The sequence below is a fragment of the Odocoileus virginianus genome, chromosome 2 (genome assembly GCF_023699985.2).
Source record: "Odocoileus virginianus isolate 20LAN1187 ecotype Illinois chromosome 2, Ovbor_1.2, whole genome shotgun sequence".
In the NCBI taxonomy this organism is placed as follows: domain Eukaryota; kingdom Metazoa; phylum Chordata; class Mammalia; order Artiodactyla; family Cervidae; genus Odocoileus; species Odocoileus virginianus.
In genome coordinates this window covers 1691692-1704365 of record NC_069675.1, presented here as the reverse complement: position 1 = coordinate 1704365, position 12674 = coordinate 1691692, and the positions used below count along the sequence as shown (strand labels likewise).

General features: G+C 46.5%; 1 long non-coding RNA gene across 1 annotated transcript; it reads left to right on the top strand.

The window, feature by feature from the left end:
* The first annotated feature begins 8609 nt into the window (after positions 1-8609).
* LOC139037062 (uncharacterized) lies at positions 8610-9813 on the top strand. The gene is made up of 2 exons (XR_011489851.1): positions 8610-8673; positions 9630-9813. It is a non-coding gene; the product is annotated as an uncharacterized lncRNA (long non-coding RNA).
* Positions 9814-12674: the final 2861 nt, after the last annotated feature.

Below are 12674 nucleotides of genomic sequence, written 5' to 3'. Positions count from 1 at the left end.
GCTGCAAAGAGTCAGACACGACTGAGCGCAGCATAGCCCCCATCACTATGGCGTCATTCAGAGTATTTTCACTGCCCTAAAAATTGTCAGCACTTGGTTCTTCTCTCCTCACCACACACCCCTGGCAACCACTGATCTTTTCACTGTTTCCATAGTTTTGCCTTTTTAGGATCATGTAGTTGGGATCATACAGTATGTAGCCTTTTTAGATTCCCTTATTTCACTTAGTAATACATCTTTAAGCTTTCTCCATGTCTTTTCCTGGCCCGAGAGCTCATTTCTTCTTCGTGCTGAATGCTGCTCTGTTGTCTGGATGAGCCAGTTTATTTATCCATTCATCTACTGAAGTCCACCTTGGATGCTTCCAGGCTTTGGAAGTTATGCGTGAATCTACTATAAACATCCATGTGCAGGTTCTTGTGTGGAGGCCTCAAGACTTTTTAAGAGGGCAAGGAGGTCCTGCTGCTTTAAGTGATACTGTCACATCCCTTTATACAGGGGTCCCCAACCTCCGGGATCTGATGCCTGATGATCTGAGGTGGAGCTGATGTGCTAATAATAAAGTGCACAATAAATGTAATGCCTTTAAATCATCTCAAAACCATCCCCCTTCCTTGGTGTATGGAAGAATTACCCTCCATGAAATCGGTGCCTGGTGCCCAAAAGGCTGGGGACCACTGCCCTTACGTCCCTTTTCCTGTCTTCCTGTGTCTTTTCACTTTAGTTCCTGGGCTGTCATCTCTTTGTCTTTTCTTACTTAATTACTGCAGTTTAAGTGATGGGAAAGAATGCTAGCATCTAAACCACTGATTTGGGCCAAGTAGAAGATTCTTTGCCGTGAATTGTGCAGTCTGCTTTGGGACAGAGGGAAAGGCAGGCTGGAGTTGGAAAGGCAACCAGCAGCATATTACTTGTGTGATTGTCATCAAGTGAGATTTTACCTTCCTGAGCTTCCATCTGCAGAAAGGGGATAACATCTGTGCTGCTGGCTTAAATGAGAAACTGTTGAGTGGCTTTTCATTAATGCTGGCTGTGGTATGACATGTAAAAAAAAAAAAAAGTGGGGGAAAAAGATCCAGACCCTCTTATTCTAACAAACACTTTTCCATTCTCTACAGTTCTTGTTTATTGACTTCATAATTTCAGAGTTGTAATAGGAGCTTAAATTTCATACTGTTTTTTTTCGCCCCCAGTGATTAAAGATCCTAGTATCTGCTTGAAAGTTCACCTTGTACTATCAGATTTGATCTTATCCTGTGTTTGAAGACAGTGACCTGACTTCTTGATGTTTTTAACCTTCTGCCACAGTAAAAGGCTCCATGAGAGGCCAGAAATAAAACTCGCTGGTGGCTCAGATAGTAAAGAATCTGCCTGCAATGCAGGAGGCCCAGGTTCGATCCCTGGGTCAGAAAGATCCCCTGGAGGAGGGCATGGCAACACACTCCAGTATTCTTGCCTGGAGAATCCCATGGACAGAGGAGCCTGGCGGGCTGCAGTCCATGGGGTGGCAAAGAGTCACTGACTCTTTGACTGACTAACTAACACCAGACATGGATTCACAGATGCAATATGAGGCCTCCTGTAACCAGTCCTCTGTCTGCAGGCCCTTGAAATTCAAGTAGGTGTTAGAGGGGGCGGGGTTCACGAGTGTGAGTGCTGTGTGTACAGCAGGAGGTTTGTACAGTGTCAGGCACTCCCAGGACATTAGAGCCCAGGAAACAGTTTGCTTCCCCAAAAACCCAAAATCCTGGTTTTGCAGTTTTCTGAGCATGTCACCACTGCCCTCCTCTGTGCAGGGATTCATCCTCTGGGGTACTGCTCCAGATGTGGTGTGGGTGCAGCCCAGCTTCCCCCCTCTCTCCCCAAGACCAGCCTGCCAGGCTGAGTCCTCCCTGTCCTCACTCTGATGGCAGGTCCCCCAGGCTCTGGGAATGTCCCCTGTCTAAGGGTCCCACCTGCCCTGAGGTCCATAGGACAGCATGCCCTTGGCTGGGGCAGCAGTGGATTCTGGGCCACTTGAGGCTCCTTCCTGAGGTTGCAGGGAATATTTAAAAACAACATTCGGGGACTTCCCTGGTGGTGCGGGGGTTAAGATCTCGCCTTCCAATGCAGGGGTGCAGGCTTTTTCCCTAGTCAGGGAGCTAAGATTCCTCATGCCTCGTGGCCAAAAACCAAAACAGAAAACAGAAGCAATCATGTAATAAATTCAATAAAGGCTTTTAAAATGGTCCCCATCAAAAAAAAAAAAAATCTAAAGAAAAAAGAGCACCATCTGAAATGTGATAAGCTTTTCAAACATTTTTGAGTTTGTTTCTTGGCAAATCGGGGCTCTCTCCTGGGGGCCAGGCTGGTGAGTGCACATTTAAGGCCTCTGTGCTGTTGTTTCAGTCCTGTCCGACTCTTTGCAACCCCGTAAGCCCACCAGGCTCCTCTGTCCATGGGATTCTTGAGGCAAGAATACTGGAGTGAGTTGCCATGCCCTCCTCCAGGGGATCCTCCCAACCCAGCTATTGAACCCTCCTCTCTTATGTCGCCTGCATTGACAGGTGAGTTCTTTACCACTAGCATGACCTGGGAAGCCCTGTAAGGCTCACAGGCCTCTCTAGAAGTTTCTAGACTCACGGGACCTCCCCACTATCTGTTCTCAGGGCTCCCCTCCCTGGCCTGGCTGTGCTGAGCCTGGCTGCTTCCCTGTCCCCCTTCTTTTTCTTCACTGCCTTTTCTTTCCTTCCCTGGAGCAATGCACATTTCTCTTCCTAACCTTTGCAGAGATTTGGTTTTCCCCCCAGCCTTATTTATGCACTCAAGCATATGGTGAAGACCTTCTTATTGCAGAGAGTCAGATAATGTGGAAAACCTGAAAGTTTCCCAAACTGTCCCCTCCCCCAACCGCTTATTTTTTTAAACTACTATTTATTGATTTTTGGCTGTGCCGGGTCTTCTGTGCTGCATGTGGGCTCTCTCTAGTTGCATGAGCAGGGGCTGCTCTTCATTTTGGCATGTGAGCTTCTCGTTGCGGTGGCTTCTCTTGTTGCAGAGTACAGGTTCTAGGCACACGAGCTTCGGTAGTTGTGGTGCTCGGGCTTCGTTGCTCTGTGGCATGTGGCGTCTTCTTGGTCTGGGGATAGAACCTGTGTCCCCTGCATCGGCAGATGGATTCTCAACTCCTGGACCACAAGGGAAGTCCCCAGCCACTTATTATTATTATTTTTTTAAGTGTACGATTTGTGTATTTATTTAAATTTTTATTGGAGTAGAGTTGATTTGCAAGTTTGTGTTAGTTTCCGTTGTACAGCAAAGTGAATCAGTTGTACATATATCAACTCTTTGTTTTAGCTTCTTTCCTCATATAGGTCATTACAGAGTACTGAATAGGGTTCTCTGTGCTACACAGAAGGTCCTTATTAGTTATCTATTTTATATATAGTAGCCAGCCACTTCGGAGAAGGTAATGGCAGCCCACTCCAGTACTCTTGCCTGGAAAATCCCATGGGCAGAGGAGCCTGGTGGGCTGCAGTCCGTGGGGTCGCGAAGAGTCGGACAGGACTGAGCGACTTCACTTTCACTTTTCACTTTCATGCATTGGAGAAGGAAATGGCAACCCACTCCAGTGTTCTTGCCTGCAGAATCCCAGGGATAGGGGAGCCTGGTGGGCTGCACAGAGTCGGACACGACTGAAGCGACTTAGCAGCAGCAGCAGCAGCCAGCCACTTATTTTTATTGTGGTGAAATAAACAGAAAATAAAATTGACCATTTTAACCATTTTTACTTTAAAATTTTAAAATTTATTTATTTTTAATTGGAAGATGATTGCTCTACAGTATTCCTCTGGCTTCTGCCATATAGCAGTGCAAATCAGCCATAAGTACACGTATGTCCCCCCATCCCTGAACCTCCCCCCCACCCCACGGTAATCACAGGGCATCAAGCCAAGTGCCCTGTGCTTACAGCAGCCTCCCACTCGCTGTCGTTTTACACACAGCAGTGTGTATATCAGCGCTACTCCCTGAATTCGTTCCACCCCCTCCTTCCCCCTACTGTGTCCAACCTTTCTTCTCTATATCTGTGCCTCCATTGCTGCCCTCCCTGCAAATCGGTTCATCAGTACCATTCTTCTAGATTCCACATGTGTGTGTTAATATACAACATTTGTTTTTCTTTTTCTGACTTCCCTTTGTGTCAGAGGCTCCAGGATCACCTGCCTCACTAGAACTGAGTATATAGCGGCATTAAGTACATCCACGGTACTGTGCAGCCAACGCTACCATCCATCTCCAGAACTCTGGCATCCTTGCAGTCTGAAACTCTGTACCCATTAAACATTAATTCCCTCTTCCTTCCTCCCCACAGCCACTGGCAACCACCATTCTATTTTCTGTCTCTATTAATCTGAACTACTCTAGTTATGTCATATAAGTGGAATCATACAATTTTTGTCCTTTTGTGTTTGGCTTTTTTCACTTAGCAGAATGTCCTGAGGTTTCCTTCATGTTGCAACAGGTGACAGAATCTCCTTTTTAAGGCTGAACAATAAAAACCTGGATCATCGAAAAAGCAAGAGAGTTCCAGAAAAGCATCTATTTCTGCTTTATTAACTATGCCAGAGCCTTCGACTGTGTGGATCACAATAAACTGTGGAACATTCTGAAAGAGATGGAAATACCAGACCACCTGATCTACCTTTTGATAAACCTGTGTGCAGGTCAAGAAGCAACAATTAAAACTGGACATGGAACAACAGACTGGTTCCAAATAGGAAAAGGAGTACATCAAGGCTGTATATTGTCATCCTGCTTATTTAAGTTATATGCAGAGTACATCATGAGAAACGCTGGGCTGGAGGAAGCACAAGCTGGAATCAAGATTGCCGGAAGAAATATCAACAACCTCAGATATGCAGATGACACCACCCTTATGGCAGAAAGTGAAGAACTAAAGAGCCTCTTGAGGAAAGTGAAAGAGGAGAGAGAAAAAGTTGGCTTAAAGCTCAACATTCAAAAAACTAAGATCTTGGCATCTGGTCCCATCACCTCATGGGAAGTAGATGGGGAAACAGTGGAAACAGTGTCAGACTTTATTTTTGGGGGCTCCAAAATCACTGCAGATGGTGACTGCAGTCATGAAATTAACAGATGCTTACTCCTTGGACTTTCCTGGTGGCTCAGACAGTAAAGCATCTGCCTACAGTGCGGGAGACCTGGTTTCAATCCCTGGGTAGGGAAGATCCCCTGGAGAAGGAAATGGCAACTCACTCCAGTGTTGTTGCGTGGAAAATCCCATGGATGGAGGAGCCTGGTAGGCTACAGTCCATGGGGTCACAAAGAGTGGGACACGACCCAGCGACTTCACTTTCACTTTCACTTTACTACTTGGAAGGAAAGTTAAGACCAATTTGGACAGCATATTAAAAAGCAGAGACATTACTTTGCCAACAAAGGTCCATCTAGTCAAGGTATGGTTTTTCCAGTGGTCATCTATGGATGTGAGAGTTGGACTATAAAGAAAGCTGAGTGCAGAAGAATTGATGCTTTTGAACTGTGGTGTTGGAGAAGACTCTTGAGAGTCCCTTGGACTGCAAGGAGATCCAACCAGTCCATCCTAAAGGAGATCAGTCCTGGGTGGTCATTGGAAGGACTGATGCTGAAGCTGAAACTCCAATACTTTGGCCACCCGATGCGAAGAGCTGACTCATTGGAAAAGACCCTGATGCTGGCTGGGAAAGATTGAGGGCAGGAGGAGAAGGGGATGACAGAGGATGAGATGGCTGGATGGCATCACTGACTTGATGGACTCCGGGCATTGGTGATGGACAGGGAGGCCTGACATGCTGTGATCCAAGGGGTCACAGAGAGTGGGATATGACTGAGCGACTGGACTTGACACTCCATCATACTTTCCTGTGCCCTTCTTTGCGTGAAATGCTCCCTTGGCATCTCCAATATTTTTGAGGAGATCTCTAGTCATTCCCATTCTGTTGTTGTCCTCTCTTTCTTTGCACTGGGAAAGACTGAGGGCAAGAGGAGAAGGGGGCTACAGAGGATGAGATGGTTGGATGGCATTACTGACTCGATGGACATGAGTTTGAGCAAATTCAGGGAGATAGTGAGGGACAGGGAAGCCTGGCGTGCTGCAGTCCGTGGGGTTGCAGAGTCGGACACGACTGAGCAACTGAACAACAACAGCAACACTTCATTAGATGGATGCATCACGTTTTGTTTGTCCATTCATATGTTGATGGGCATTTGGTCCTCCAGCCACTTTGAATGAATACTTTAGTGTGTTGTAGCGTTTGTTTTTTTTCCTACTTTTCCTATGAGTTCACATATACATGTGAACATTTTCTTGGATAAACAGAATCATACTATGTGTTCTACAGCTTTCTCTTTTAAAATTTATTTTTATTTTCATAATATAATATATGAACCCACCTAATACAACAAAGACACTATGAGGTTTGGAGTGAAAAATATCTGCCCATATTCCACCCCCTTCAGCCCTCATTCCCTTTTCTCATTGGCAAACACTTTCAAGTCTTTCAGGGGATTCTTATGACATTTACTTCTATTTTCCTTTAAAACATTCATAAACAGAGCTACTTCTTGATTACATAGTGACGTGTGTGTGTGTGTGTGTGAGAGAGTCAGTCGTGTCTGACTCTTTGCAAGCCCAAGGACTGTAGCCCATCAGACTCCTGTCCATGGGATTTCCCAGGCAGGAATACTGGAGTGGGTTCTGTTCTCCAGGGCATCTTCCCGACCCAGGGATCAAACCCGGTCCCCTGCACTGTGGGCAGAGTCTTCACTGTCTGAGCTGGCAGGGAAGCCCATGTAGTGACTTAGTAGTATAAAAATGAAGATTCCCACGACTGCCCACTTTATTTCCTTATTCCCACAAACCAGTGCATCCCCATTTTTACTTAAATTGCTATCCAGGGTTCACACTGCTGTGACTACATGTGTTATTCCCTGCCATGCCCCATGGCATAACATATTTCATTTCCTTTCTTTCACAACTTTTGGTGGTCTCTTGGGATAACAGTTTCTACCTTTATTCACTTACTTAGTTTTGTAAAATTGTCATTCACGCACCTGCGCACTTCTAGACAAAAGAGTTACGGTCGTCTCAGTTTGGTCAAGGGCTCCCTGGTGGCTGAGTGGTAAAGAACCTGCCTTCAGGGCAGGAGACTTGCAGGAGATGCAGGCTCCATCCCTGGGGCAGGACGATCCCCTGGAGAAAGAAATGGCAACCCACCCCAGTATTCTTGCCTGGAGACGCCCACTGACAAAGGAGTCTGGTGAGCTATAGTCTATGGGGTCGCAAAGGGCTGGACAGGGCTGAGCAACTAAACAAGAACAAAACAACGGTGTGGCCAAAGCTGCCACGCATCTGCCGTTCCCTTCCCTCCCTGTGGGCAGGCCCATCCAGGAGGTCTCCCTCTGGGGCTTCGGTCTGGACTTCCCATCCCCTGGGGGCTTTCCTCTGCATCTCCTCTATAGTCCAGCCTCTGTCTTCCCAGGCTTGCTCTTTCTCGGTTGCTCTTTGTGGAGGATTAGAGGCGGCCCAGATTCTTTAACGGCACTCCCATGGAGAGGGATGCTTTTGTGTCCCCTGGGACTGCTTTGACCCACGGATATGGTTGGAGTGATGGGATGCCAGTGTCTGGGCTCAGGGCTGAGTAACTGACCGGTACCTTCTGCTTCTGTCTCCCGAGGCCCTGGCTTCCATGTGGAAAGTTCATACTAGCCTGTGGCTGCCATGCTGTGAGGAAGCCCAAGCTGGTCCTTGAACAGATGCCCTGTAGAGAGATGCTGGCCATTCCTGACTGCTCCAGCCCCCAGCTGCTCAGATCATCTAAGCTGGGACCCCAGACCTGTGAGGAGCCCACGTGCCATCTCTATTAACACTTGATCCTGTGTGTCCAAGTTCCTGACGGAAAGAGTAGGAGGTAGAGTGATACTGAATTGTTGTTTTAAGCCACTAAGTTTTGGGGTACATTATTACCATAGCCGTAGAGAACCAGGACAGTGTCTCATGTAACAGCTACTTGAGAAAGGATAACAAAAGATTAACTTTTTGAGATCGTCACATCTGAAAATATTTACTCTCAAAATTGGCTGAATAATCATGTAGGTGTAGAATTCTAGACTGGGAATAAAATTTCCCCAGGATTGTGAAGGCATCATGCCTTTAAATATCCAACATTGTTGTTAAGGGACCTGATGCCTTCTGCACCGTGGCATTTTAGTATGTAAAGGTATGACTTGATTTTCTTCCTCCCGCCTGGAAGTTTCTAGGACTTAGCACTGACTTTATGGAATTTTCCTGTGTTGTGACTCGATGCCGGTCTCTTTCTCTTTCATTGTTGGGGGCATGCCAGGGGCTCTTTTAATCTGGAAGCTAGTGTTCTTCGACTATTTGCACTGTTCTCTCATCTGAACTCTGATTCAGATGTCAGACCTCCGGGGCTTGTCTTCTAGTTTCCTAATCTTTTCTTCTTGTTTTTCATCTCTACCTTTTCATTTTTTTTTTCCTGGCAGACTTTCTCAACTTTGTCTTCCAGCTTCTCTTGAGTCATTTCGAATGACCGCTCTCTGAGCTCCTCGTTCCTTTTCTGTAGCATCTGTTCTTGTTTTCTGGTTGCCAAGTCTCTGGTTTCCTGGGGATACTAGATGGTAAGTTCTGAGGGTTTTTTTTTCCTATTTTCTGCCTTGTCTCTGTTTTTGAGTTCCTTTTTTTCCCCCTTTGTACTTTGACCTCTGTTTTTCATGTTTGAGGATTTTGTTAAATGCCTAGTCATCCTTAGGTGTTTGTTCAAAATAGGAGTGAAGTGAGCAATATGAGTAAATACTGGTTTGTAAACAAGCAGGGTTCTTGGGCCTAGACTTTCTTAATCAGAGAGAACCTTCCTTTCCAGGGCAGGCTAGCATTAGTGTTTTGTTTTGATCAGGGTTAGTCCCTAAGGATGGGTGTATAGAGAATGAAGGACAGGTGGTAAGCCCGGGTGCCTGAAAGGATGGTTGGTGAGCTGGTCTCCATATGTGACTTTAGGCTGATTAGAAAACTAAGCTCCTCTTCTGCATGAAATTTTAAAAAGCTGTGAACTCATAAAAACAGAATAGAATTGTGGCTACCAGGGACTGGTACAAGGAGGAACAAGAGGGATGTTGTTTAAAGGGACAAACCTGTGACCGATAGACGGCACAGTATAGTGAGAATGGGCAGTGAGATTGTATCAAACTTGCTAAACACGAGGGTTTTTTTTCTTATTGAAGTAGGGTTGATTTGCTGTGTTGTGTTATTTACTGGTGTGCAGCAAAGTAATATATATATATATATATATATCTTTTTCATAACGGTTTATTACAAGAGATTGAATATAGTTCTCTGTGCTGTATAGTAGCACCTTGCTGTTTATGTATTTTGTATATAGTAGTTTGTATCTGCTAATCCCAAATGTCTAATTTATCCTTTCCCTATCCCTTTTCTTCTTTGGCACCGTAAACTTGTTTTCTGTATCTGTGAGCCTGTCTTTGTTTTGTAAATAAGTTAATTTGTGTTTTTTTTAGATTTCACAAATAAGTGATATCCCATGATATTTGTCTTTCTCTTTTTGACTCACTTCCCTTAGTGTGATAATTTCCAAGGCCATCCACGTGTATCCATATGTGTATGCATCACATCTTCTTCTCCGTTTGTCTGTTGATGGACGCTTTGGTTGCTTCGATGTCTAGGCTGCTGTGAATAGTGCTACTATGAACATTGGGGTGCTGATTCCCACCCCGCTTTTTAAAATAAAGTTAGCATAAATTGTGCTAACAGTGTGCTCTTTAGACCACTGCAGGAGGAGACAACAGCCGCCTCCAGTACCCTGGCCTGGAAAATCCCAGGGGCAGGGGAACCCGGCGGGCTGCTGTCCCGGGGTCACAGAGAGTCAGACACAGCTTAGCAACTGAGCACACACTCTTCAGACATACCTGGATAGGTGAGGAAGTCTATAAAGTGAAAGTAAAGGGATGCTGGACCAAGATTTAAAAGGGTTGGTGGGTGAGGGCTGGGCGATGGGAGGGGAGCACATGGGCGTGGTTTTCAGTTCCTGTCATCGTGTTGGTCTTCTGGCTGGATGAAGGTGTTAATCGTAGTATTAAGATGGTGATTCAGACTGTGTTGCCTCCCAATTATGGTTATAAAAGGCAGAATTGCTTTCTGGTTGGACCAACAGTTGGAAGAAAAAAAAAATGAACTGTTAAGAACCAAGAGCGCCTCCTCAGGATACTGGCAGAAAGCAAGACAGGCGGTGACCAAGAGAGACTGAGAGAAAGCGAGATCTAGAGAAAGGTACTGAAACTCGTGCAGGTAAAAGTCAGGAGGTTCAGTGGTCCCGCTTCCGCCTCACAGGGCTCTACTCAAGGAGTGCAGTTGGTCACATGCTGTTTATGTTTGGTTGTTCATCTGACTCTCAAAGGTGATGATGATGAAGTTTATAAAGGGCATGCTGTGTGCTTACTCACTCAGTCGTGTCCGACTCTGTGACCCCAGGGACTGCAGCCTGCCAGGCTCCTCTGTCCAGGGGATCCTCCAGGCAAAAATACTGGAGTGGGTTGCCATGCCCTCCTCCAGGAGATCTCCCAACCCAGGGACTGAACCCAGGTCTCCCATATTGCAGGCAGATTCTTTACCGTCTGAACCACCAGGGAAGCCCTATAAAGGGTACCATTTGGGACTTCCCTGTGGTTCAGGCATCAAGACCTCACCTTCCAATGCAGGGGTGCAGGTTTGATCCCTGGTCAGGGAGCCAAGATCCCACATGTCTTGTGGCCAAAAAACCAAAACATAAAACAGAAGCAATATTGTGACAGATTCAATAAAGACTTTAAAATGGCTCATATGAAAAAATCCTTAAACGGGCATGGTCCTATCTTCCTTTTCTTTAGAGAGGAGAGGAGAGAGCTAGTATAGAGGTGGGATCTGCAGGATTTGAATTACAGTCAATAAGTTTCGTTTATTAATTTAACGTGAGAAATTTCCTTAGAGAAGATGGTGCAGAAATCGGTTTTTGCTTCCTCATTTGTATTGCTTGCTCAGTCGTGTCAGACTCTTTGTGACCCCATGGACTGTAGCCCACTGGGCTCCTCTGTCCATGGAATTCTGCAGGCAAGAATACTGGAGTCAGTTGCCATGCCCTTCTCCAGGGGATCTTCCCGACCAAGGGATCAAAGTCTTCCGTGTTGCAGGCAGATTCTTTGCAGTCTGAGCCACCAGGGGTGTCCTTCCTTATTTGCCACAGTGTTACTCCTCAAGTTGGTACAGGAATAGCAGGATCTGATTTCAGCCAATGAAATAGGAAGGGAGGTTTCTGACCGGTCCAGGAAAAGATGCTTCCTTGCTTATTTGAGAGATCTGTTGGATGGGCAGACCCTCTCATTTTGGATAGAGTGGAGTCTGAATGTGACCACCACGGAAGCCAGCCCTAGGAGGAAATGACTCAGAGCGGCAAAGTGGAGAGACTCCACATTCTGATACTGTGATTAAGCTGCAGAGTCAAACATGCCCTGAAGCCTGCACTATGTTCCTCATCCCCTGTTCCATGAAGCAGTAAGTCCCCTTTGTGTTTCAGGCCACTGTGAGTTGGGTTTCAACCAAACTTGTGGTTCTTAACCAAAAGCACCCCAATTAGTTTGCTTTTATTTCACTTTAGTTTCAGTTGCAGAGACAGAAAAACACAGCTTATCTTGGTTTCGGGTGCAGAGGCTGAAAGGCAGGAGCTGGGTGACGCTGGCAGGAGTCCTCGGCTCTGCTTGCCTCATGTCCAGATGCACTCTGGCCGCCTTGTGGCCTTCGGCACTTTGGGTGCGTGTCCCGCTGCTCAGCAGCCAGGCTGGAAGAGAGGGACTCTTCTTGGCTTCTGGCCTGATCCAGGCCCCCCTCACTGGCCCATCTGACCACTGCTGTTGCCTTTTCTTAACATGCCACTGGGCTGGGTCACCCAGCAGAACCACGTGGGTAGGGGTGGGAGTGGGAGCCTGCTAAAGACAGAGTGGGGTGATGTGGCCAGGAAAGGAAAGGCCCTCGTGGGACAGATGGCGCTGGGCAGCCCTCCTCGGCTTCCTCCTGCGCTCCTGGGTCACTGCAGGGAGTGCAGGATGGCTGGGAAGGGTGCCTGGGAAGCCAGGTCAGGCATTCTCGCCTTGAATAGGGCACTTGGCGCTGCCTGTTAAGTTCCTTCCATGTTCCTCTGGCCATGAGTTGGATCTGAAGTTGGGTAATACCTTTGCTTTTCTGGGCAGAGACTTGCTGACTGATTCCAAAAGAGTGTTTTGCATGAAAGAAACCAATGTCTGTGTAGAGAGGCTAGGGTCATGGGTACTCATTGTTTGCTGCTGTGACTTTTGGAGGGGCTGTGACTTTGGAGGAAAGCAGACCTATTTTCTAATTGAGGTCATTCTGACTGTGTTTAGAGATCTCAGAGCTGATGCTGTTCTTCTCCCATAATCCTCTGCCCTGTTCTTTCCCTCCTGTGATTGCTTGTTGGTGTGGATATGTTTTTATTCTTATTTACCTTGTTGCACTGAGTTTCAATAGCATCTCTTGTCTTTCTAAGTTCCCTTCTGTCCATCCCCTGCTTTACAATGATGTCCAAGTGACAACATTGGTACTCGGTTCTCCCTCCATGAGT